Genomic DNA, 24,287 nt, shown 5'->3' on the forward strand with positions numbered 1-24,287 from the left:
GTAAATGAGCATGCAAAGTCCATGATACATGTGCACACACACATATGCATGCTATGCATACCTTTGCACACCGATAGAGGTCAGAACCCACCCACCCCCACCACCCCCCCGCCCCACACACACACACGCCGGCAGTTTGCCCCATTCCACAGCCCATCTCTTTCCCAGTCTCTGCTGCTACCACTTTCTATTTGTTCCTGGGTTGTCTGGCTGTGTTTCTGGGATCCTGAGTTTATGGGTCTCTTGGAGTTCTGGCCCAGCCCCTCTGAGTGTCTCCTCCTTTCAGTATCTCTGGGGCCCTGTGCCCATGTGGATCTCTCTCATCCTGGGATGCTGAAGTGGAAAAGGATCTGGCTGCCACGTTGGTAGGGAAGGCATGAAAAGGGAAGAGATTAGAAGGGGAGAAGGGTGGGAGAGGAGGGCCAGAGAGGGTGGAAAGGCGGGTCGGGGGAGAGGACCGGGAAAGAGGGGCGCAGGGAGCGAGGGGCGGGGGAGGGGCGCCTGCCTGCGCACAGCAGATGTTGCCGCTCCTCGGATGGAGCTGTTAATGTAAGTGGAGTTTCTGCAGTGGTAATTAGGAGGGCCCTCATTACCCTGGCGGAGCCGGCTGAGAGCCGATAAAGCCGAGGGGGAGAGGGGCCGACATCAGGGTAATGGGGGAGCAGGGCCATTGAAGAGCTGGAGCCGAGCCGGGGACCGCTCCGCGCACAGCTGGAGCCCGGCAAGAGGGCCGCGGAAGGGGGGTGCGGACCGGGCCCGGAGCCTGGGGAGGAGCCGGGAGGCGAGCGGCGAGGGGCGCGGCGCGGCCGGGTCTGCCCCCGGGCTTCGCACCGCGAAGCGGGTCGAAGTACCGCGAGTTGGCCCTGACTGTCTGCAGGATGAAGGTGTTGAGGAGGGTTCCAGGCCGGCGTGCCTGCCTCGCCTCCAGCCCTGGGTAAGGAGATCCACCGGGGCCTTTGCGCCTATACTTAAGTGGCCAGACAGAGATGGGGCGGGAGGTGGGTATATGGAAAGGACACCCTTCCCCTCTATGGGCCCCGCCCCCTGTGCAAGGGTGGGGAACTAGCACCCTCGTCCAGCGTCTAGCGTGACCAAGATATGGACTCTAGAACGAGAGTTGAAGGCTCCAGAATGTCAGATCACACACTGGAAAAGACCAACCTTCAGGGTTGGATGTGGAAGCCTCTTGACTCTTTGGATTGAAAAGAGTCAATCCCCTCTCCTGGGAGGACTCTCCCTCCCATCCTCCCCTACATAATAACCTCCCAGCCCTATAGGAGCTACAAGCAAAGACAATTGGAGAAGCTCGTCCAAGCAGTCCTAAGTACCTTGCTTCCACGCAGGGCTTTGCAGGAAGAGGAAGGGAGGCAGGGAAGGGTACGGTGACAGCTGTAGACATCGCCTGCAGCTCTGCTCTGCTCCCCAGCCAGGAACCCAGGAGGCCCTCCCAGACCCCCAGAATGGGGTTCCAGGGTGGGCAACTCATTTGCCATCTATCTTCCTCACACCTGAGTATTCTAGGATGGGCCTCCAGCGCTTTCCAGGCTAACTCAACGAGCCCAGTCTTCTTAGTCAACTGAGAGCTATGTCTACAGTACAGACCGTGTGGCCATCTCCTCCTCCTCCCACTGTCTCAGGCAAAAGGACTCTGGGAACAGGCAAGAGGACTCTGGGAAGACATCCAGGAGGCAAGGAGTCGGTAGCCAGGGCAGAGAGAGAGAAACTGTGGGGGTCTGTACAGGCCACATCCAGCAGAGGACCCCCACACCCTTTTCATCCCTTCTTCACATCCCTCCACCCACAGCTGCCTTCAGAAGCCCAAGGTCATTGGCCCTGCCACTGTGGTTTGCCAACTCCTAAGGACCACATAAGCCCAACTGTTATGGAAAGGGTGGAACAGAGAGAGGGGCTTCTTTTCCTTCAGGCTTTGGGGAAGGCAAAGGCAAGTCCTGCCACTGCCCACTCCAGAGACAGCCGTGTCTTCCAGGTGACTAAAGGCATGTAATGGTTCTGAGGAGACCAGGACTGTGGGGAGCTCCTGGGCTGGGTGGGGGGAGCTCCTGGGGTTGGGGGGAGCTCCTGGGGTTGGGGAGAGCCCCAGATGCCGCTCCCCTCTTGAGCTGCATGGCAGAGCAGGGGTTAACGGGGAGAGGCTGCAAGGCTGGAGCTGCGAGGCTGGAGCTGCGAGGCTGGAGCAGGCGGTGGCTCCCGCCTCCTCACCACCCCCCCTCAAGAGTTGCTGACTCTTCCTTTTTGTTCGGGCTGACAGCGAGCACCTGGTGTGCTCCTGCAACAATATTGTTCCTGCCTCCCTTCCCCCAGGCCCCAGGCTCCCTTCCCTCTCCCCCTCCCCACCCGCCGGCAACCTTCCCCTCTGCCTCCTCTTTCCCTTGCCCCCTCCTGCCTGTGGCCTCCTAGGCACCCCCCCTACCACAACCACCACAAGCACCGACCCTGCAGTGTCAATAAACACAACATATGCTGCCATTAATGTGAAAATCGTGCCCTCTACCCCATTCATCTCCTCAGCCTGCCCGCCCGCTGGGGGTGGGGGTGGGGGGTGGGGGAAAGAAAGGTCAAGTGGGAAGCATTAACTACCCTCCTTTTCCGATCTGCTCAGTCTCCACCCCCACCCCCAGACTGGAGAGAGGAAGAGGAATTGGAGGAGAAGGGATGGGATAGGGTGGGGGTTTTTTGAGATCCACATTCTCTCCGACGTGCCCACTGAGCCTCCCCACAGGAAAACAGGTAAGCGCCCTCATCCAGCCCACAGTCTTCAGCTTTGGGGTGGGGGTCAGAGTGAGGCTCTTGGCCCACCCATGGACAGCCATGCTGCTGGCACACTTCTCCTGGAGCCAAATGTGGTTGCGCAAGTGGGTCGCATTCTCTTGCATATCCAGCAGTCATCTCAGCTCCTGGGGACTTTCTGTCTGTCCACAGGATTGTGAAAGAAATACCAGAACTATTCTCCATGTTGGGTTGGGCTTCAGAAAGCCCTTTTGTTAGGAGCCAAATACCTCAGATAGCCAAGGTAGTGGTCTGGCCTCAGTCTCCTCAACTAAATCACCAGTTCCAAGACAGCAGGGAATAATAAAGATAAAAATAATATAATAACGACAGCTAACATGTATTGAGGGCTTATTTATGTACTAGGAATTGTGCTAAGCACTTTACAGGCTTTATCTAATTTGCTCCCCATAAGACCCCTATGGGGAAGTTACAACGGATATCCCCATTTTACAGCTGAGGAAACAGGTTTCACAGGGTAGCTAGCATGTATTGAGTGCTCACTGCATGAGCACAGCGCTCAGGCGCTCAGGCGCTGTGCTGAATTCACTTAGTACAATGTTAATGACCCTGCAAAGGTGGCATCCCTATTAGTGTCATCTTACAGAACAGCAATCTGAGGCCCAGAAAGGTTCAGTAACTTGCCCAATGTCACACAGTCAATAAGCAGAACTTGGCCAGGAACCCAAGTCTGTCTGACAGCAAAACTTGTCATCTCAACCCCTTTACTTTCCTGCTTCTCTTTTCTATCTATCACCATCTCCAGTAACCCCACAGCATGGCCCCCTCAAGTCCGCCCTGTGTGGGGTTGAACAGACACAGGGCAATGCAGAAGGAAAAGCTGGCGAGCAGCCTGAGCATGAGACAGAGTGGAGACTCATTCTCTGCTCAGGTCCTCCCTCATTTCACTGTCACTCCTCTGCCACTGAGCTGCGCCCACCCAGCCTGTGTGCTCACTGGACTCCTGCCCCCTGCCCAGCCCCATTTTAAGAATTCATGGTGGACAGGCAAAGTGCCCCTTCAGGCTCCCTTAGCACAAAGACATTGTGCTTGCCTCTGCAGCTCCTCACTTCTGAGACTCCAGTTGCTTTATTGATATTAACTTAACACTCCCCCCGCCACTTCCCCACCCGCCCTGGCCCAGGCTGACGGGCAGAAATCTGCTGCCTGGGCACCACCCTGACCTCTCTTTTCCTCTTTCATTATCCACTCCAGGCACCAGGGAGCCGGCACCAAAATTAAAACAATAACTAAGCCCGAAGTGGACCTAGCAGCCCCCACTCCCACACCAAGGGAGGGGAAAAAAGCCACAAAAACACCTGGAGAGGAGAATAATCACTGGAAGGCGAAGGGGTGACCCACTCCCACGCCAGCACCCTTCACCTGCCTTAACCCTTCGTTCCCTGGACAGTAACCAAGGTTTCCCCATTTCATCCCTCCCACCTAGTCCCATAAAGAAACAGCAGCTCTGGCAGCTGCTCAGCCATTTGGTGCAATGGGATTTGAATAAACAAACCAGGGACAGTGAGGTCCCCAGAAGTCCATAGTCAAGGGCTAAGACCCCTAGAGGCTCCCAGTCCTACCACAGCATGAAGTTCTTACTTTGGCAAATTGTTGGAGCATTGGTTGATCATTTACTTGGTAATCTGTGCTAAACACTTTATAAAGGACACCACCTTATCTGATCCTCACAACAACCCCACAAGGTAGGTGTTATTGTTGTTCCCAATTTTCAGATGAGGAAACGGGCCACACAAGTTACACGACATGCCCAAGTTCATACTAGCTAAGAAGTGACAGAATCAGGCCGGGCGCAGTGGCTCATGCCTGTAATCCCAGCACTTTGGGAGGCTGAGGCAGGTGGATCACCTGAGGTAAGGAGTTCGAGACCAGCCTGGCCAATATAGTGAAACCTCCGTCTCTACTAAAAATACAAAAAAAATTAGCCAGGCATGGTGACGTATGCCTATAGGCCCAGCTACTTGGGAAGCTGAGGCAGGAGAATCACTTGAACCCGGGAAGCAGAGGTTGCAGTGAGCAACCATTGCACTCCTGGGCAACAGAGCGAGACTCCGTCTCAAAGAAAAGAAAAAAGAAGTGACAGAATCGGGCTTCAAACTCAGGACTCTGTTTGCAGAACCTACAACTTAACCATTTTGCTAAGCCATCTGTGTGGATCTCTCTCGGTTGTTACTGGAGTCTAGTTAAACATGTAGGCTTAGTTCTGGGATCCTTTGGCCCTCAATCTCCCAGGCTACAGAATGGGCCTGCCGTGGCCTCTCATCTCATATCAGAGCTGGCTGGAAAGAAAGGACACGGGTGAAGGCAAGCCCAGTCTAGCTCTGCGGAGGCCAGCAGAGGGGGCTACTATCCTGAGGTCAAGTGGCGGGAGAGGGAAGCTTAGAGAGGCCCATCTCAGGATAGTGGAGGTGCTGATTATCCTTTAGTGGTGGGCACCTACCCATGCAGCCCCCCCTGGACATCTATGGGCTAGCACCTCCAGCAGGCGGTGTCCCTCCAGGGAGATTATCCTGTAGTGGTGGGCACCTCCCCGTGCAACCCCACTGGACATCTATGGGCTAGCAGCTCTAGCAGGGGCTATCCCTCCAGGGAGACGGGGCAAAGCTAGAAGCACTGAACTGTCCTAAGTGTGCTGAGCTCTGCAGAGGGCCTTCCTGTCCTATGCCCCCTCAGCCCTACCTAGAAAGAACCTATCTCACTGCTCCATCAGTCCCACACCAGGATTCCCAAACCCCCAAGCTGGCCCCTTCCCTGCCTCTACTCCACACCACACTCCAACCTCTCAGGGTCTTCTAACCACCCCCTTATCTTGTCTAAGGTGTGACGAAGTCCTTATTCACCTTAATTCTGCTAACACCAAGAGGGAGACTTTTCCAAAGGCTCTGTACTACAAAACTGAAGGAAAGACTAGGAGAGCCAACACTTACGTTACCATGGCCAGGCCCTGTTCTAAGGACTTTTCCTAAGATTTGCACAACAATCCTAAGAGGTTGGGTACCCCTATCTTACAGATGGAGGAAAGGAGGGCCTGAGAATTCATAAACTTTAGCTGGCGAATGGCACAGCGGGGATTTTGATCCAGGCAGTATATGCTTATGCAACACTACTTTCTCCAAAGCAAAAAAAAAAAAGTGTCTTTATTTAAGTTCCTTGTTCCACATTAGACTGTAGGCTCTCTAAGGGCTTTCTTGCCCATCATGGCATTCCCACAGGGTGAGGCAAAGTGGGACAACCATAAATGTGCACCAAAGGGATTCCAAGACAACTAAAGGCCTCCAAGGACTGCCTGACACACCCCAGTGGGCACAGAGGACATGATCCTTCCCCTTGCCTCAGCCATGGCTAGCATGGATGCTAGACTCAGCCACACTGACTGCTGGCCACAAGGAGGCTCAGCTGAATCCAGAGCCAGGTCCGATGAGATCCTCCAGCCCTTCCAGAACTCTTCCATCTTCTCATTGGTCTCCCTTGACCCTATAGGTTCTGACCCAGTCCTGGCCCCCTCAGCTCATCCTTATAGCCCCTCAAGTGCCTGCACCACCTGTCTCCAAAGACAAGTCACACTTCATGAGGACCCTCATGGTCATGCCCTTCAGAGACTGCTACTCCCCAAGCCCGGTGCTCTCCTGCTATCATGGAGCATATTTGTGGTTAGGGCTGGCCCTGCCTTTCAGAAGTTCAGCCCCCTCACCCAACAACCTGGTTTCAAGTTGTCCTAAGGACAAGTGCCCTGGCTCCAGGAGCCACTCTGCTTCACACCTGCCCCCTGCCCACAGCTGACCAAAGACTTTCCTTTGCCACTCTCTCAATACAAGCCCTCTATTGCTCCCATTCCTGACATGAGTTTCCTCCAAATCCCCACACTGCCTCCTGTGACCCACTTAAGAGTCCTAACTCTCTGGACTTAAAATAGAAAACACTAAACACAAGCTTTTATACTTACCGCTACCAGCGGAATAAAGGTTGCATCTTTAGCAAAAACAACATAACCACCTACTAATAATAACAGTTGCCACCACTTCAAAATGGGTGGCCATTGATTTGCCCAGCTCTCCCCAACCCACTTCCTACCTGTCCCCAGGCTGTGGGTCTCTCGGGATGTGTGACGTGTATGACTGTGTGCTGTGTGTTTTTGCCTTCTTGGGAAAAACTCCAAAGTGACTGCTTGCCCTGGGCTCGTCTATAATCTGGGGCATTGATCTTGGCCCATTGATAGCTGATTGTTTTCACACGTGACTCGGTCACATTCCTCTAATCTCCATCCTTCTGCTCGGTTTGCATGACAAGAAGTGGCCTCAGTGGAGAGAGGTCGCTCACCTCTGACCAGGATATAATTGGAAAAAGAAGGTCATTGCCGCCTTCGCTTCTAGGGCAGATCAGCTTCGTTCCATTTGTGTCACGAGTTCTTGCCAGCACACACTGTCAATGACATGGAGACAATGGCTGTGCCCCACAATGGAGCCCACAGAGATGTGCTCAATACAACACAAACACACCCCAGGATCCGCACTCACTCTCATCAGGACAGGCATGTACAATGACACACACACAATAGGTGCTCTCAGTAAATGCTGATGATAACATCAATGATACACCGGATGATGGGTACCCAGTGACATCCGCACACACAAAAAGACGCACAAAGCAATGCTTACCCAGCGGCGCAGGTACCCAGCAACATATACACGCAGTGACACACAGACACATTCATGAGGGCAAATAGCCCAGGCTGAGTTACCAAGTCCAACATGAAAAAATATGTGACATTTTTCAGTGTACCCGCTTGGCAGGTAGCCCATTAGATCTTGTACTATTATTGATCCACTCGGAGCCAAAGCTGACAGTGCCCCACTCCTGGTCTCCCCATGTTCCCATTCCTAGTGCCCCCCCCCCCCACCCAAGGCAGTTTCTTCAGGTAATGTTCATGTGGGACTCTGTATCAGCGTTATCTGGGGAGCTCTGACACCGGGCATGCTTCCAGAAAGCACTGCCTGTACATACAAGCTCCTTACAATGCGTGCCTGCGGGTAAACACGCTTATGTTAAAAATCTCCCTCAAGTAATTCTGCTGTCCTCCCAGGTCGAGAACACTGAGCTGTCACCACCAGGCTCCCCTCTCCAGGGTGGCAGAACTTGCCCGTTGAGGGTGTTGGGCTGTATTTTATTTTCTAACTTAGTTTGGGAAGGGATGAGGCCCCAGAGCTGAGAAAAGGACAGTCAATGGCCAGGAACCGGATGAGTTAAAACCGGGTCCTATAGCTTTGATCCCTGGCGACCCTGGCTGGCCTCCTTAGCGCCCGCGCAGCCAGCACAGGACTCTTCGCGCAGGACGTCCCGGAGACTCGCCCACGCTCCCCAGCCAGGCAGCGAAGGCCCAGATCTCCCAGCGCCTCCACGCCGCGTCGGCAGCGGCCTTGGGGGTCTTCCGGGGACAGTGGTCAGCCCTGGGCCGGGTAACCCAGCCTTTGGGCGCCTCCCCGGGGCTCTGGGGTCCCAGGGCGCCAGGACCAACACCAGGAAAGCCAGAAGTTTCCTTTCTTTGGGGCAGGAGCTAGGGGAGTCGCCCTACGCCCACCCTGCCACGCGGGACCCCTCCGGGAGAGGGCAGAGGGCGCCGGGCAGGGACCAATCTTCGGCGGCGACCGGTCACTCGCGCCCGAGCGAGGAGACCCTGAGATCCGCGGGGAGAGCACAGGGTCGCGCCGCCCTCTGGCGGCTCAATGACAGAGTTGAGGCCCGGGCGGCTGGCGGCTGCGGGGTCTGGCAGCTCCAGGAAAGGCTCCCCCTTGTGAAGAGACGCCCCTACGAGGACTGTCCTGTCCTGTTCCTGCCCTCCCGCTCCCGCTCTCCTTCTCTCCCCTTCTTTATTTTCTCTCTTTCTCCTCCCCCCACTTCTTCCACTCTTCCTGCCCTTCCCCCCTCCCCGTCCTCACTCCTTTTCCCACCCCCGTTCCTTTCTCTCGTCCTTCGCCCACCCCCTCCCGCCCCCACGGGGCAGCGCCTTGGTGCGCCTGCTTGGCAGTTAGCCCGTTAGATCTCTTACTATTGATCCGTTTCTGAGCAAAAGCTGACAGCACCCCCCTTCCGGGCTCCCCACGTTCCCATTCCCCGCGCCCCCCTCCAGGCAGTCTGGCCTGCGCCTCCTCCCACCCCCCACGCGGGCCGCACCGAAGTCTCGCCCTCACAAAGGACAAGAACAAATGTAATTAAAGCGACCGGCAAGGGGGGTGCGCCCCCACCAACGCGGGCACGAGCTAGGGTCCCAGCGGCCGGTGGCGGGCCTGCCACCTCCCTCCCCCGTCCCCGCCCCCTGGAGCGGGAGCATTTGGGTTGAGCTGCGCCTGTCCTATAAATCCACATATAATTCTCGCCTTTCCTGTTCAGCTAAGGAAAATAAACGTGTAAGGCTGTTTCTGGGAGCCCAGCTCAGGGACCGCTCTAAATTCTCCTCTTATTGAGTCGGGGCTGGAAATCATTCAGCTCGGCGGCGCGCCCCAGAACCACCCCCAACCCCCGCTCCGGCTCGCGCCCGCGCCCGCCGCGCACACGCACGCGCGCACACGGAAGGCAGGCTCAGGGTATATAAATATCTCCAGCTCTCCCCATAGCTGGGCAGATTTATTCCGCTGCCAAGCCTGCAGAAAATTGACTTGTTCATGGAGGCGGCTATTGACACATCACCGGGGGGAGGGTTAGGGGAGAAAGCAGTGGAGCCGGCGCCCCTCCATTATACGTTAATGTAATCAGCAGTGTGCGAAATGACTGCGCGGAAAATAGCATCACTGACATTTATATTAGAGGATATTGATGGCAGGAGCTGTGACCGCATCACTCTGCCTCCCGTTTCCACGGATTGACACAGGAGCCTCTTGTTGGCTCCATCCACGCTCGCCTCCCCTCCCCCCTCCCCCTCCCGCCCTCTCTATGTCTCCACCCACTCTGTGTCTTTCCAGCTCTCCCCCTCTCCTCATCTCACCCCCACCCTCCCTATTCACTCTTTGATCACTCATTTTCCAAATAATTCTTGAGCACCTACTGGGTGCCAGGCGCAAGGGTCTCTCCCTATGCCTCCTCTCCCTAGGTTTCTCCCTCCCCCTCTCCCCCACCGTGCCCTTGCCCTCTTTCTCCCTCCTCCCCAGCTCTGCCTCTCCCCTCCCCCTGCCTTGGCTCGATGGCTGGACCGCTGCTGTCACAGCAGATAGATAATTGAAAAATGGGCCTCACCTTTGCAGCCAGCAGGAGTGGTTCAGGCAGTTACCGCCGGGGTTACCTACTCCATCTCAGGCCCAGGCTCCAAAAGAGATTCTGAGGAAATTGGATTTTACATGGATGTTTTATTCGAGTAGAGGCTTTAGTGTATATAAATACAGGCGAGGAGGCCTTGGCGGCAAGGATGAGTGAGGACAGACAATCCCGCCTGGGGCCTCCAGGCTCAGGGGAGGCAGGCGGGCCATGTGCTCAGCTCCGGGTCCCAGACCTGGACATCAGCGCATTCCCCCTCATCATCTGGGACTGAAAGAGGTTAATGCTTCTGAACAGCTCCTCAAAAGCTGTCTTGGGAATAAAAAAGTGTGTGGTTGCTGAGAACTCAGGACAGTATACTGAGAAAAGAAGGAAATACACTGGAGAAGTCTGAAGACTGATTTTTTTTTTTTTTTTTTTTTTTTTGAGACAGAGTTTCATTCTTGTTGCTTAGGCTGGAGTGCAATGGCATGGTCTCTGCTCACTGCAACCTCCGTCTCCCGGGTTCAAGCGATTCTCCTGCCTCAGCCTCCCGAGTAACTGGGATTCCAGGCACGTGCCACCACACTCAGCTAATTTTGTATTTTTAGTAGAGACAGGGTTTCTCCATGTTGGTCAGCCTGGTCCCGAACTCCCAACCTCAGGTGATCTACCTGCCTCAGCCTCCCAAAGTGCTGTGATTGCAGGTGTGAGCCACAGTTCCCGGCTGAGGACTGATTCTTTCAATAAATATTTATTGAACCTTTAACTTTTGAAGTGTTGAGTTTGAGGCACAGGAGTGAGTAAGTTATGGCTGCTGCCTTCAAGAACAATCTAATAGTTTGGAGAATGATACTGGGGGTTTCCTTTTTTTTTTTTTTCCCAGAGATGAGGGTCTCCCTATGTTGCCCAGGCTGGACTTGAACTCCTGGTCCAAAGCAATTTTCTTGTCTCAGCCTCCCATCTAGGGTTTCTGGTTATGGATAAGGAAAGGGAGAGTGAGAAAGCAGATGCTGAGATTGCTTTTCTAGGGAGTGACCAGCTGGGGAGCTTGAATGAAGAGGCAGAAGGGAAAGTGGTCGGACTGGGGAGATAAAGGACCTAACTCTCCAGTCCGCTCTCTGAGCCTGGTTAGCAAAGCATCTAGAGAACTTGGACAATGGTGGACAATGAATCTATAGGCAAGATCACATCCTGGTGAGATTCTCTGGAGGGCCAGGATGAAGGATCATTGAAGACCAAGGTGAGGCCCTCCAGAGAGACCAGGTAGAAGGTGGGAAGAGGGCCTTTGTGGGAGGCCTAAATTGAAGGCACTTGGGCAAATGAGGGGCATCAGAAGACCAGGGAGATGGGATGTGGGTGTGGAGTGGGAGGAGGCAATGCCTGGGGACCTAGGATAAAGATTCTTTTGGCTGGACATGGTGGCTCACGCCTATAATCCCAGCACTTTGGGAGGCCAAGGAGAGTGGGTCACCTGATGTCACGAGTTCGAGACCAGCCTAGCTTACATGGTGAAATCCCGTTTCTACTAAAAATACAAAAATTAGCTGGGCATGGTGGCACACACCTGTAATCCCAGCTACTCAAGAGGCTGAGGCAGGAGAATCGCTTGAACCTGGGAGGCGGAGGTTGCAGTGAGCTGAGATCGTACCACTGCAATCCAGCTTAGGCAACAAGAGCAAAACTCCGTCTAAAAAAAAAAAAAAAAGAATCTTCCAGGGCCTGAATGTCCCCTACCCCACAGGAAGGTCTACATTTCATTCCTGGGCAGGGTCTTTTCTGTGCCCTGTTTGATCTCTGATTAGAGTCTATGTGGCTGACGGGTGCAGCGCAAATCACTTCTGTTCCTTGGAAGGAGAGTCATGAGCCATCCCATGATTAAAGGACTGGAATGAAGGTGAGTGGACCCAGGCTCAGACTGCTCACTGAAGGGCTAGGGGCTTCTTCTGAGCTCAGAGAAGAGACAACAGCTGCCTTATCCCAGCCATATCACTGAAAGCTGGACTGTTCCTCCCCCAGAGCAACATTACAAAAACCCCCTTGTCCTCTGCCACATTGTTATACTGTTACATCATCAGCCTTTGGGGGCAGGACAGGTGCTGGATAGATGATGGCCATCCCTCCAGCTGCCCCACACACATCCCAGGCACTCCCAGATGGCACACTGGGAACTCCAGTCCAGCTGTAGGATGGGAGTATTCTGGGGTAACTGGACTCCCTCTCAGAACTCTCCCTGTCTAACTGCCATCAGCATCTTCCCTCTCACCTACAGATTTCATTCATCCTAACAGCTCAGTGGAAAGGGAGTCCCTTTCCAGCCATCAGGGAGCCAGAACACTCCCACTTACCTTAGTTACCTGTGCCACCTCCTTCCCTTTGCCCTCAGTGAACCACAGGAACTCATGTCCTCACTATCTGTCTCCCAAATCAATTCCTGTATTTGTCTTCCTTTCCTGGCGACTCATTTGAAACATGGACCCAGAGATTCTGGTCTTGCTCCTAGCTTAGGACCCTGCTGTGGTGTTTGTTTCCCTCCAAAATTCATATTGAATCTGAATCCCCAAAGCAATAGTATTAAGAGGTGGGGCCTTTAGGAGGTGCTTCGGTCATGCCCTCACAGATAATATTAGTGCCCTCATAAAAGGGCTTGAGGGAGTTGTTTGCCACTTTTCCCTCTTCTGTCGTGTGAGAATGCAGCAAGAGATGCCAACTACGAAGCAGAGAGATATCCTTTACCAGACACCAAATCTGGCCCCTTGACCTTGGACTTTCCGCCTCCAGAACTGTGAAAAACAAATTATTATTATTATTATTATTATTATTATTACAGAATCTCACTTTGTAACCCAGGCTGGAGTGCAGCGGCGTAGTCTCAGCTCACGGCAACCTCCACCTCCTGGCCTCAAGCAAACCTTCCACCTCAACTTCCCGAGTAGCTGGGACTACAGGCACCTGCTACCACAGCTGGCTAATTTTTTTGTACTTTTTGTAGAGATGGGCTTTACCATGTTGCTCAGGCTGGCCTCAAATTCCTGGGCTCAAGCAATCCTCCCACAGTACTTGGATTACAAGCGTGCGTCACCACGCCTGGCCTGAATTTCTATTGTTTATAAATTATCCAGTGTCAGGTATTTTGTTATGGCTGCAGAAATGGATTAAGACAGACCCCTTTAACAGGATGGTGGTGAGAACATGAGTGCATGCACATGTGCTCCCTTGAGCATTGCATACCCAGGGAATAAGGGACACCATTCAAAGAACCGCACTTGTCTCACCTTGCCATCCAATTTAGGAAATTGACATTCGTTAGAAAAATAAAGGAGCAGCCAGGGAAGTGGCTTCCCATGGTGGGAAGGACGCCCCTCAAGGCTTTATGAAGGTGGGCTTCTGGGGAGTCATTTCTCCAGGATCATCTGCCCGATAAGCCATCAGAGAAGACTCAGGGAAATGGGAGGTAGAAGGTACTGGAAAACGGAGCCATATATAATTCAATCATTTCTTGAGATTCGGAGTCTGTCCTTTCCCTCTCCCTATGTAGAGGCCAGGTAGAGGTAGGGTGCAAAGGAGAATGAACCTTTGAAAGGTGGCTACTCTGCTTCTGAGGAGCAAAGGAAGCCAGCAGGAGTTGGGAAGTTAAGGTCTAGGGGGAGAAGCCAAACTTGGCAGGGGAGTGTTTCCAACTTTAGCCACAAAGCCAGTCTTAGCTGTGTGACTGAGGTGAAAGTCACTTCACCACTCTGGGCTTCAGATTCCTCCACTGTAAAATGAGAAAAAATAGATTTATTTCCATTCTAGTTTCTGTGATTCTAAAATGATGGGTGAGTATGATTGGAGAGTCCAGGTTTAGGATGAAAGAAGGAATTTCAGGGCTGAAGATCCAGATTCTTCCAAGAGGGATGAAGAGAGGTAATTGCAGGGCCAGTGGGGCCTGACATTCCTCAGAAGACTGTTGGTGGCTGGGAACCTGCCAGGGCCAGGACAAAATCAGTCTGGCCCTGGGGCAGAGAGAAGGCAGGGGTCAATCTAGAAAGCATGCTACCTAAATTGTCTCAAACTCAGACTCTTTGCTCAGAATGTAGCTCACACAGCCCAGATATCATGCGTAGAAACTCCAAGTGGCCAGGCAGGTGTCCATCAACCCAAGCAACAGAAAATCTGTGCACTCTCACGTTCTGCGCTTTAGAAGTGAATGAGTGGGAGGTGAGGGTCTTTGCTTTGTTTCCCCAGAGTTCCCTAATACCATTTCCTGCTTGAGAAATGTTAGCATCACCTTGGCTGTTAGGATGGAGAAGGGATCAGGATGCCCCTAGTGGTGGAGACTGGTGGTTGGCAGAGGCGGCACCCCCTCAAGACTTACTAGAGGAGCACGGGATAAAATGTGAAGCAGTTGGAGGGAGGCCAAGGGGCACAGAGCCTAATGGAGGCAATCCCTCTGCCCTGTCTTGACTCAGGGCAAGATGAAACAGGGCAGGTGGCCAGGGAGAGTTAGAGCAGAAAGCTGACTTGGAGGATAAATCCCTGGAGGGAAAAGACTAGAAGCCCAGAGCACAGGCAGCCAGCAGGCAGCAGGCAGGAGAGGAGAGGTGACAAGGGAGGGAAGATATCCCTTTCCACGGATGTGCCTTGGCCCCTGCCCAGGCAAAGAGGGGCAGATTTTCCATCTTGTCCCAAGCCCCTGCATCTGCCACCTTGTTTACCTCCTGCCTATTTATAGTTGCAAATTCCAAGCCTGGCATGGGACTCTGCGATTTATATGACTATAAACCTTCAAAGGGCACTGAGGGCTGGCAGGGAATGGATAAAGACAAGGGCAGTCCTCCCAAGGTCAAAATATTCAGTCTCCCACCCCCACTGACCTGACATCTTACCTACTGACAACAGGTTGTGAGGCAAGGTTCAGACAAATAAGAAAATGGGTAGGAAGCCACAGTCGCCGCTGACTCTTCCTACCCTAAGCTTGTCCAGTTTAGGATTTAGAGCAAGGCAGAGCGTGTCCTGGGTCCTGGAACATGGAGAGGGAAAACAAGAAAAAAAAAAAAAATAGAGCAAGACAGAGAGAACCTGTTTTAGTCTCCCTGGCCCCTTTTGGGAGGGGTAGGGAAGCTCAGTGTGGGAGAGTGGATCTCACCAAGGATAATTGAATTTGGAGAGAGTGGGTGAGTCCAGGCTTTCGAGGGAGAGGATAAATGGGGATCAGCAGCCCAACTCCCACCTACCCTGTCCACTTAACAGGAGCAGAAAGAAGAATGAGACCTGGAGCACTCCTGGCCTCTGGTTCCTTCTGGGGGTGTCTTTGGAGGCCTGAGTGGCTCACTTCTTATTCAGAACAGGGTGCACTGGTTTACCCAATGCCTGGGTGCCCAGTCACCATAGAATTCTGCTAGCGCAGCTCATAGGCCAGATCCTTGCCTTTAGAGGCACCCCCTCCTCAGCCTCTGGATGACCCTCTGCTTGAATTCATCTCCCTCTCTATTTTCTCTTGACCTCCAGCCCCCCATGTGTAGTCACCTTACTGCTCCCCACAAAGTGCCCCTTGCTTTGCCCCTGCGCCCTCAGCTGACTATCACAGCCTCCTGCTCTGCTCTTCCCCACAAGCCCACCACACTGGTCCCCACTCCATGATTTGTCATATGTAGCTCAGCTCTATGTGTGTGTGTGTGCGCATGCGCGTGCACATGCATGCATGTTTATAGATGCATGTGTAAGAATGTGCCAAACAGTTATGAACATGAAGGAGGGGGAACCCGGAATGGCTTTCTCCTTGACTTTTTTGTTATTTTCCCATCAACCTCCAGTCTGCTAGACTAAGTCTAAGGACTTAGGGATGGGAAATGTCTCTCTTAGAGTCCATGTGACCCACTGGCCATTTCTGACCCTCTTTTACAGCCCCCCTCTCCATCATCTGGGGTCTCAAGCCCCTCACCACTAGACTAAGCCTGGTGAGAGGCAGACAGAGCTGAGGGTCAGAGATTGCTCAGTTGGGATCAGTCCTTTGGCAGGGGAGGGCACTCAGTCAACAGAGACTCCCACCTGGCTTTGGGCTTGGTCTTGGCCCTAGGTAAAGTCATATAGGGAAAGGAGGAGGCCACAGGGCATGAGCCAATTCTTGGTCTTCTCCTCTCTCCTACCTTCCCAGCCAAGCCTATCCTTGGGGGCAGGGATGCAAATGAGTAAACCAAGTCAAAGTCCCATCCTTCTCTAAGAAGAGAGAGAGAATAGAGAAGATGTCAGAGAGCCCCTTTTGCTCACCAACTAGTCTTTTTTTTTTTTTTTTTTTTAAGAGACAGGTTCTTGCTCTGTCCCCCAGGCTAGAGTGCAGCAGCATGATCATAGCTCACTGCAGCCTCTGCCTCCTGCGCTCAAGCAATCCTTCTGCCTGAGCCTCTTGACTAGCTAGAACTACAGGTATGCACCGCCACATCTGGCTAATTTTTTCTTTTCTTCTTCTTCTTTTTGTTGTAGAAACAGGATCTCACTATGTTGATCTGGCTGGTCTTGAACTTGTGGCCTCAAGCAGTCTGCCCACCTCAGCCTTCCAAAGTACTGGGCTTACAGACATAAGCCACTACACCGGACTCATAGTGTATTTTTTTTTTTGAGACGGAGTCTAGTTCTGTCGCCCAGGCTGGAGTGCAGTGGCGCGATCTCGGCTCACTGCAAGCTCCACCTCCTGGGTTCACGCCATTCTCCTGGCTCAGCCTCCCGAGTAGCTGGGACTACAGGTGCCCACCACCACGCCCGGCTAATTTTTTGTATTTTTAGTAGAGACGGGGTTTCACTGTGATCTCCATCTCCTGACCTCGTGATCCGCCCGCCTCGGCCTCCCAAAGTGCTGGGATTACAGGCGTGAGCCACCGCGCCCGGCGTAGTGTATTTTTTATCTAGTGCTTTCTCTGTGGTGGGAGAGGGGGTACAGGAGGCATTGTCAGTTGTGAAGATGGTGTCTGGGATACTTTATTTTATTTTTTTATTATTATTTGTTTCGAGACAGAGTCTTGCTCTGTCGCCCAGGCTGGAGTCCAGTGGCACAATCTCAGCTCACTGCAACCTCTGCCTCCTGGGTTCAAGTAATTCTCCTGCCTCAGCCTCCTGAATAGCTGGGATTACAGGCATATGCCACCACACCCGGCTACTTTTTGTATTTTTAGTAGAGATGGGGTTTCACCGTGTTGGCCAGGCTGGTCTCAAACTCCTGACCTCAGGTGATCCACCCGCCTCGGCCTCCCAAAGTGCTGGGATTATAGGCATGAGCCACCTCGCCCAGCTTGGAATACTTAACTATATGCCAACTTGACTGGGCTATAAGGGATGCCCAGATAGCTGGGAAAACATTATTTCTGGATGTATCTGTGGAGGGAGTTTCTGGAATCAGTAGGTTGAGTAAGGAAGACTCACACTCACCACTGTGGGTGGGCATCATTCAATCTGTTGATGGCCTGAATAGAAGAAAAAGGGAGGGTGAATTTGCTCTCTGCTTGATCTAGACCATCCATTTCCTCTTGTCTTATGATTTGACATTGTTGGTTTTGGGGGCTTGGGACTTGGACCAAAACTTATACATCAGCACCACTCCTCCCAACAGTTCTCAGACCTCTGGGCTTGGACTGGAACTATACCACTTGCTTTCCTGGGCCTCTAGCTTGCAGCACATCATGAGATTTTTAGCCTCCATAATTGTGTGAATCAATCATTCATAATAAATCCCTTTATCTACCTTCTTCCTTCCTTCCTTCTCTTTCTTTCCGTCTTTCTTTTTTTCCTCTTTCTCTTTCTTTCTGTTTCTATCTCTCTTTCTCTCCCTCTTTCTCTCCTTCTCTCTTTTCTTTTCTCTCTTTCTCTTTCTCCTCTTTCTTATCTCTATTTCTCTCTCTTTCTCTCCTCTCCTCCTCTTTCTCTTTCTTTTCTTTTATTTTCTTTCTTTCTTTCTTTTTCTTTCTTCCTTTCTTTCTCTCTCTCTCTTTCCTTTTTTTTTTTCTTTCTCTCTTTCTCCTATTGGTCTGTTTCTCTGGAGAACTCTGACTCATACAGTGTATGAGGACCTGGGGAGAAATCAGGACATAGATGGAGGTGAGGTGCAGTGAAGAGAAGCCAGGAGGACTTGCAGAGGGGCTGGCAGCAGGGCAGAGCTCACCTTCATGCCCTCTCCAGAGGGAGGCAGCAGAGGACCATGGGAATTGCCCCATCCAGCATTAGCAGTTCAGTTCCCTTTGTGTCACTGTCTACCATGGAGCCCATATCTAGGGACTCACCTTGTTTGAATGTTTCTACACTTTTAGCCCCTGCCCCAAGGAGAGATGCCTTGAGAAAGTCAGCCTTGATTTAGTCCGTCCCAAGCCCCTCTCTTCATTCCTATGTAGGGGCTTCTCTCCTTTGTGTCTAGAGCTTAGAAAACATATTTTTGTCCACTCCCCACCTCCTTACATTCCTCAACCTCCCCAACTCCCTACCTCCTACATGTCCTTGGAGTCCATGATCCAGCCCAGATTCACTACCCTGGAGAGGCCCAGTCTTTCTGCCCTGTGGCCATGCTGAGCCATGACCGTGACAACTAGACATTGTTAGCATCTGACCCCCATCATCCCTAGGGAGTTTCCAATAAGGGGCCATACTCCTAATGTCTTCTTTTCCCTACCCCCATTTAGGCACTCACCAGGCCTACTTCCTGGATATGAGGACCAGGTCTGGCCCTGGAGATGCACGAGAAGATGGTCCTGTGCTGGGGACCAGGCTAGCAGTGGGGCAGCAGCTAGGTGGAGGAGATCTGAGGTGTGGCCTTGAGTGTGATGAAAAACCAATGCCTCATAACCTAGTAACTTACCCCTCCCTGCCAACATGGCACATCTGTGGTCCCTCAGCCTGGTTGGAAGTGGGGTGGTGAGGAGTTGGGGGGCACAGGTAGATGGAAGATGGGGAATGGGGTGGGAGGGCACAGGTCAAGGGAACAAATATATCATTTGTTCAAAGCTCAAAGTTAGGAAACTGGAAGCAACCTAGAGGCTTCAAAGTTAAATCCTGGAGCAGAGAGAACATCTCCTGTGCATCGGGTAGAGGGAGCTAGGGACAGAATGGCCTTGGTTTGAGGACGATCTTATCAAAAACGAAGCTAAGAGTGACCAGCTTTTAGAGACCAAAGAGGGCCAATGGGTTCCTTCTGAACTCTTACTGGGATGGGAGTGGCTGAGAGAGCTGTAGACCTGAATCCTGGGGAGCACAGCTGAGATCCCAGCAGAAAGGAGCCCATGTGTTAGTAACCACTATAGCCACAAGAAAGTCAGGGTCAGGGAGTGGTGGATTACTACTCGTCTCTCTTGTCCAGTCTCCTATCATTGACTCCAAGACATCTGGGTCTCAGAGAGTCCAAGATGCAAGGCAGGCAGATACCTTACAGATCACCTGGCCTAGCACTCATTGTATAGATAAAGAAGACTCAGAGGGGATAGGAAGGATCCTGACTGTACCACCCACCATGTCAAGTCATCTACCAACTTGGTTCTAAGACTTCAATTTGACCTTATCCTATGGAACTCCAGGCTTATCTGCCTGCCTGATGGATTCCTCCCCAGATTAAGTGTTCCCTCCACCCACATTGTTGCTCTATGTTTGGACCCCTCCAGATAGGCCTGATGGAGGAGCCCTGATTGGAAAATCTCCCCTCCCCTTTCCTGTCTGAGAATAGAGCGTCTTAGGGTGCTCCCTTTGCAACTTGAGATGTCACTGTCTTTCTATTACAATGTCTTTTCCACTCTGCCTCTCCCTTTCTCTTGCTCTTCTCCAAACCCTATCCCCTCCACCCCCACCTGCCATCCCTCTTCTAGATCGAGCCCCAGAACCGCTGAGATGAATCTCTGCAGCTTTGTGGTTCTGGGCTGTGTTCTTCGTAATTGAGTTGTGCTCCGTAGTCGTGATGGGGGAGGGTGGCGCTGGCTGCCAGTGGGTCCAGTCCTCCTTCTGCTAGCTTAGCCCCTTCCACTGTGATCCAGCAGAGAGGGTAAGGAGGAGAGAGCTGGGGATGCTTCCTCTTCCCCAGCCCTCCTTCTCCAGCTATCTGTCTCCCCCTCTCCCCCTCCCTGCTTCATTTCCAGCACAAATCACATGGTGACAGCCACATCCAACCTTTGGGGAAGGGTTTGTAAATGTGTCTTCCTTAGCTGTGATCTCCAAATTGTTCCTTTTATTGCATTTGTCACGGTGAAGATTAAAGTCCCTGGGTGGCCTGCACCACAAATCACGAAGCCTGCTCAGGGAGCGACTGCAGGTTGGGAACTGATGGAGGGGTCTGGGCCCTGCTACAGGGTGTGCATGCATGTGTATACTCACAAACACCCAATCCCATGTGTGATGAGGACTTGTACTTAGGAATGGAAAGATGTGCTGCTGATATTGTCCTTCTGAGTTGTCACCCCCCTTTATAGCACAGTTTTTGACCTCTTCCTCCAAGCTGTCTTCCAGGATCTCCCTGCCCAATCTGTGGTTGGCATCACCATCTACATTGCTCTTTCCCATCTCTTCCATTGCGGGGAGGGAAAGTTGTGGTCACATCAGAGATATTTCAGGATATCCCTCTGGATCTCTGGTCACATTGATCTCTAGATCACATCCTGGATGCGTTCTGTCGCCCAGGATGGGGTGCAGTGGCACGATCTTGGCTCACTGCAGCCTCAACATCCTAGGCTCAAGTGATCCTTCTGCCTCAGCTCCCCCAAGTAGCTAGGACTAAAGGTGTGCACCACCATGCCCAGCTAAACATCCTGGCAGCACTCTGAATGGATCAAGGACAGTTTGGGCCCAGAGCTCCCAAGGGACTCACATCCAGGCCCCAGAAGAACAGCTGATCTTACCCTGTCCCAGCACCCCCATATCCTGACTTTCTTTCTTATCCTGGGACACAACTGGGTGCAGAGGGGGCACAGCTGACATGGAGGAAATACTGCTGAGGAACCGAGAGGACAAAAGCTCCCCTGTACATGTGCACTGAAAACAGCCCCCTTATGAGGTGGGCTTCCTGCCTGTCCCTCATCCACATTCATAACATTCAAATTTATGCTGTAATCTCCACCGCTCCATATGTATGAGCCTTTGATGGGTGTTTGGGTTTATGGGATGCACCCGGCCCTCCGTTCCCTCACCCACCCACCGCCTCCAACCACTGCAAAGATGCTCGTACATAATTGACATCGGCAGATTCTTTCATTATACAAGATTTAGCATCTGCTCAGGGATCGCTTGCTCCTCACTCACTATAGATGACTTTTCCCCGTGTTTCCTATTATCAATTCAAATTAGCCCCATTTCCCCACCCGACCAGTACAGCGTTTACACTTGACAGTGAGGAAACAGCAAGGCTATAATGGGCTCCTCAATTATTTAGGCCCAGGTAGGCAAGGACCCAGAAAGCCTTGACAAGGGGATATGCTGGGGTGGGGTCCTTGTAGAGGGGAGGATAGGGCGGCAACTACTTTGTCCCTGTTTGGCCTTATAGCCCTCTACCCTCTCACTTTCCACCCTGGGACCCCTCCCTTCCCCGCCCACACACACATAGGTCTCTAAGGGGCAAGACAGTCCCTTCCTGCCCCCATCCTCAGCAGCAGCTCTCTCCCCTCCATCCCGTATTTGCTCCACATGAGTACCCAATGGGCCACTGGCTAAACCAAAGAAGGGGTCATTAGCACCTGCCAGGCTACCCCTCCCCTGAAGACGTCCCTGTCTAAAGGTTCATCTCTCTCCATGAGGGTGTGAGGTGGTGCCCCAGGATTTCAGAGATCAGCAGAAGAGCCAGAAATCCAGCTGTAGAGCCCTAGGAAGAGAGAGATAAAGCAGGCCCAGATGCAGAGAGACACACATGAGAGCCTGAGGGAGCCGAGAGTGTCGCTGCTGGGGTTTCGGGAGAAGGCACAGGCAAGAAGAAAGGCTTGGGCAAGGCCCCCTGTTAGACCACACGGACTGTGCAGAGCTGTAATTAGGTCAGTTCTGCCCACCTACTGCTCTGCTATTCCAGGCCTAGCCTCCTGTAATAGCTCTTGGGCCCAGTAGCTATTCAGGAATCAGGGGCTCTCCCGAGCTCACTAAATGGCCTAAGTACAGGGGCAGAAGCTCCTGGTCAGCACCAAAGCCCTAATCCCTCCTTCCCATCAACCCTCCTTTCATCTGAAGCAGGGCCCCAGGCAGTCAGCTCAGCTCAGCAAAGCCCTATGCCCACTTCTGCATCCCACTCCTGTCCCCTTCCTCAGCTCGGATCAGGTTCCAAAGGCAGCGATGGAGAGGTGACAAGCAGGGGTCGGAGAGGCTCTGGGATTAGCAGTGTCTTTCCCATGCTCGGCTTCTTCAGAATCAAAGAATTCCTCCGTCTGATTGGATTTACCCTAAGTCACAGGCGTGTGGGACCTTCCTTCCCTCAGCAACAGCTGGAAACAGCCCTAAATATGATTAATTAACGCCATAAAAAGCCCTGGACACAATTAAGATTTATGTGTATGCGTGTGTGTGTGTATGTGCACGCATGTGTGCGTGTGTTGCAGGGGAGTGGGTTGTGGGGGGTGCTTGAGTGGGGGGAGCACGGGTGGATTACCAACCACCTCCAGGGCCCTCGGGGGGAGTGGAATGACATGTCCTCAGAGACATTGCTTTGACATCCATACCAGGCAGGGGTCATTTTATCCAGCCTCCAGCTTTTGAGCAGATTAGCCTTTCTGTGTCCCAGGGGCAGGGGCTATTTTCTTTTCTCTCTTCTCTGGCCAGCGAGGGGAGTTGGGGGTGGTTCTGGGGCAGGTGCCTCATCTTTCCTCTACCACAGCAGAATATTCTTCCTCAAACCTCAATTCCTTTTGCTGGGTCACTCTAGGAATCAGGGACACATACACAGTCCCCAAACATAGCTGCACTGACAAAGCCCAAATGGGACATAAAATAGGAACCTCAGAGGAATCTGAAGAAATTAGCTGCCAGACAAACCTCCCGCCCTTGGAGACAGCTCAGTTTCATCCTCAAAGACTCATGTCTCCAAGACAAGACAGAGGTCCTTGGACTTTCTCCTCACCTCTAAGATGACAAAATCTTATTTGTTGGGCTGTCTACTGCCTCCTGGCCCACCCCCATGTGATTGGGTACTCATTCTCTAATGTGGTGACATCCCAGCTTCAAAAAGACACTGGTGATGATCGACATTATTTATAATCATGGAAAGGAAAGGGACAGGAGCACAGAAAACGCCAGTGAATCATTCAGAAATCAGTTATCAGGATCTTTGCAAGAGTCTTGGATTTTAATTTATTTTCTTTTATTTATTGCATTTGATTGATCTACTTCTGTTTTGCTGAAATGACTAAGCCTAGGAAGAGGTTGCTTAGGTTCTAGCCCTGATGGCCAAAGAGGAAATATACCAGAAAGAGCATGGAAAATCCCAGACTCTACATCCCCTCTTGGGATCCTTCTGGGGTCAATGGCCTGAGTACCTGGGGCTTCTGCTTTATGGCATGGTCCCCCAGGGAGGAACCCAGGAGGTCTTGAGGTTGCCTAGGTATTCCCTGGGAGAGGAGCTTCACACATCCTGGTGGAGTTACTAACAAACATGGATTAAATCGCTGGCACTAGAGTTCAACTTCCTGATATCAAGGCTAAGTAGGGCCAAGGGAGTGTGTAGATTCTCTGTGCCACTTGTCTCCATGAAGAGGATCACCCTTGCCTGGAGGCAGGAGAATGGCAGAGATGAACTTTCAGTGACTTTTTCTAGGACCCTGAGATTTAGGAGCTTTTGTGGAATTCCTGAATTTTTAGCTGATGACTGAGTAGAGGAGCTAAGTTCTACTCCAGGGCTCCAGAGTGAAAGGTGTGCCTTAAAGAGGGGAAAGGGGAATCAATTTTCCCTAGAAGCTCCAGTACAGGCTTGTTGTGAGGATCAAAAAAGCAGGAGGGTATGTCCGGGGGTCCCCAGATGCATGTGTGATGGTGCTACTACAGGGGTCAGCTGTTCAGAGCACCCCATCCCCACCATTTCCACTCACACCCTTTGGGTTCTATACAGTTCCACTCCTATCACCTCTCGGTCTTATGGCTAAGATCAAATGTAGTATGTTTTTACCAGCTTAACATCTGATATATCCTCTATCTGAGGACAATAAATTAAATGGGTTTTTGGAGCAGGGGGATAGAAAAGAGCTTTCTCCATCCACTCCTATGCATCAATCTGGTATTGCAGGACCTCCAGGAACGGTGCATCACCAGAGGGCAAGAGAGAGTTCCACTCCCAGAGAGAGGGGTGAGGG

General features: G+C 52.3%; 1 long non-coding RNA gene and 1 other non-coding gene across 3 annotated transcripts; both read left to right on the plus strand.

Moving 5' to 3' along the window:
* Positions 1-316: 316 nt before the first annotated feature.
* LOC114670141 (uncharacterized) lies at positions 317-2,499 on the plus strand. 2 transcript variants are annotated; one of them, XR_003719627.2, is made up of 3 exons: positions 317-365; positions 878-934; positions 1,514-2,499. It is a non-coding gene; the product is annotated as an uncharacterized LOC114670141 (long non-coding RNA). The 2 variants fall into 2 exon arrangements; XR_013398303.1 differs by lacking the exon at positions 317-365 and adding an exon at positions 510-549 and having other exon boundaries at positions 1,522-2,499.
* Positions 2,500-24,056: 21,557 nt separating this feature from the next.
* On the plus strand, positions 24,057-24,245 carry LOC114670256 (U2 spliceosomal RNA). The gene has a single exon (XR_003719733.2). It is a non-coding gene; the product is annotated as a U2 spliceosomal RNA (small nuclear RNA).
* Positions 24,246-24,287: the final 42 nt, after the last annotated feature.

Source organism: Macaca mulatta, chromosome 9, assembly GCF_049350105.2.
Source record: "Macaca mulatta isolate MMU2019108-1 chromosome 9, T2T-MMU8v2.0, whole genome shotgun sequence".
Lineage (NCBI taxonomy): Eukaryota > Metazoa > Chordata > Mammalia > Primates > Cercopithecidae > Macaca > Macaca mulatta.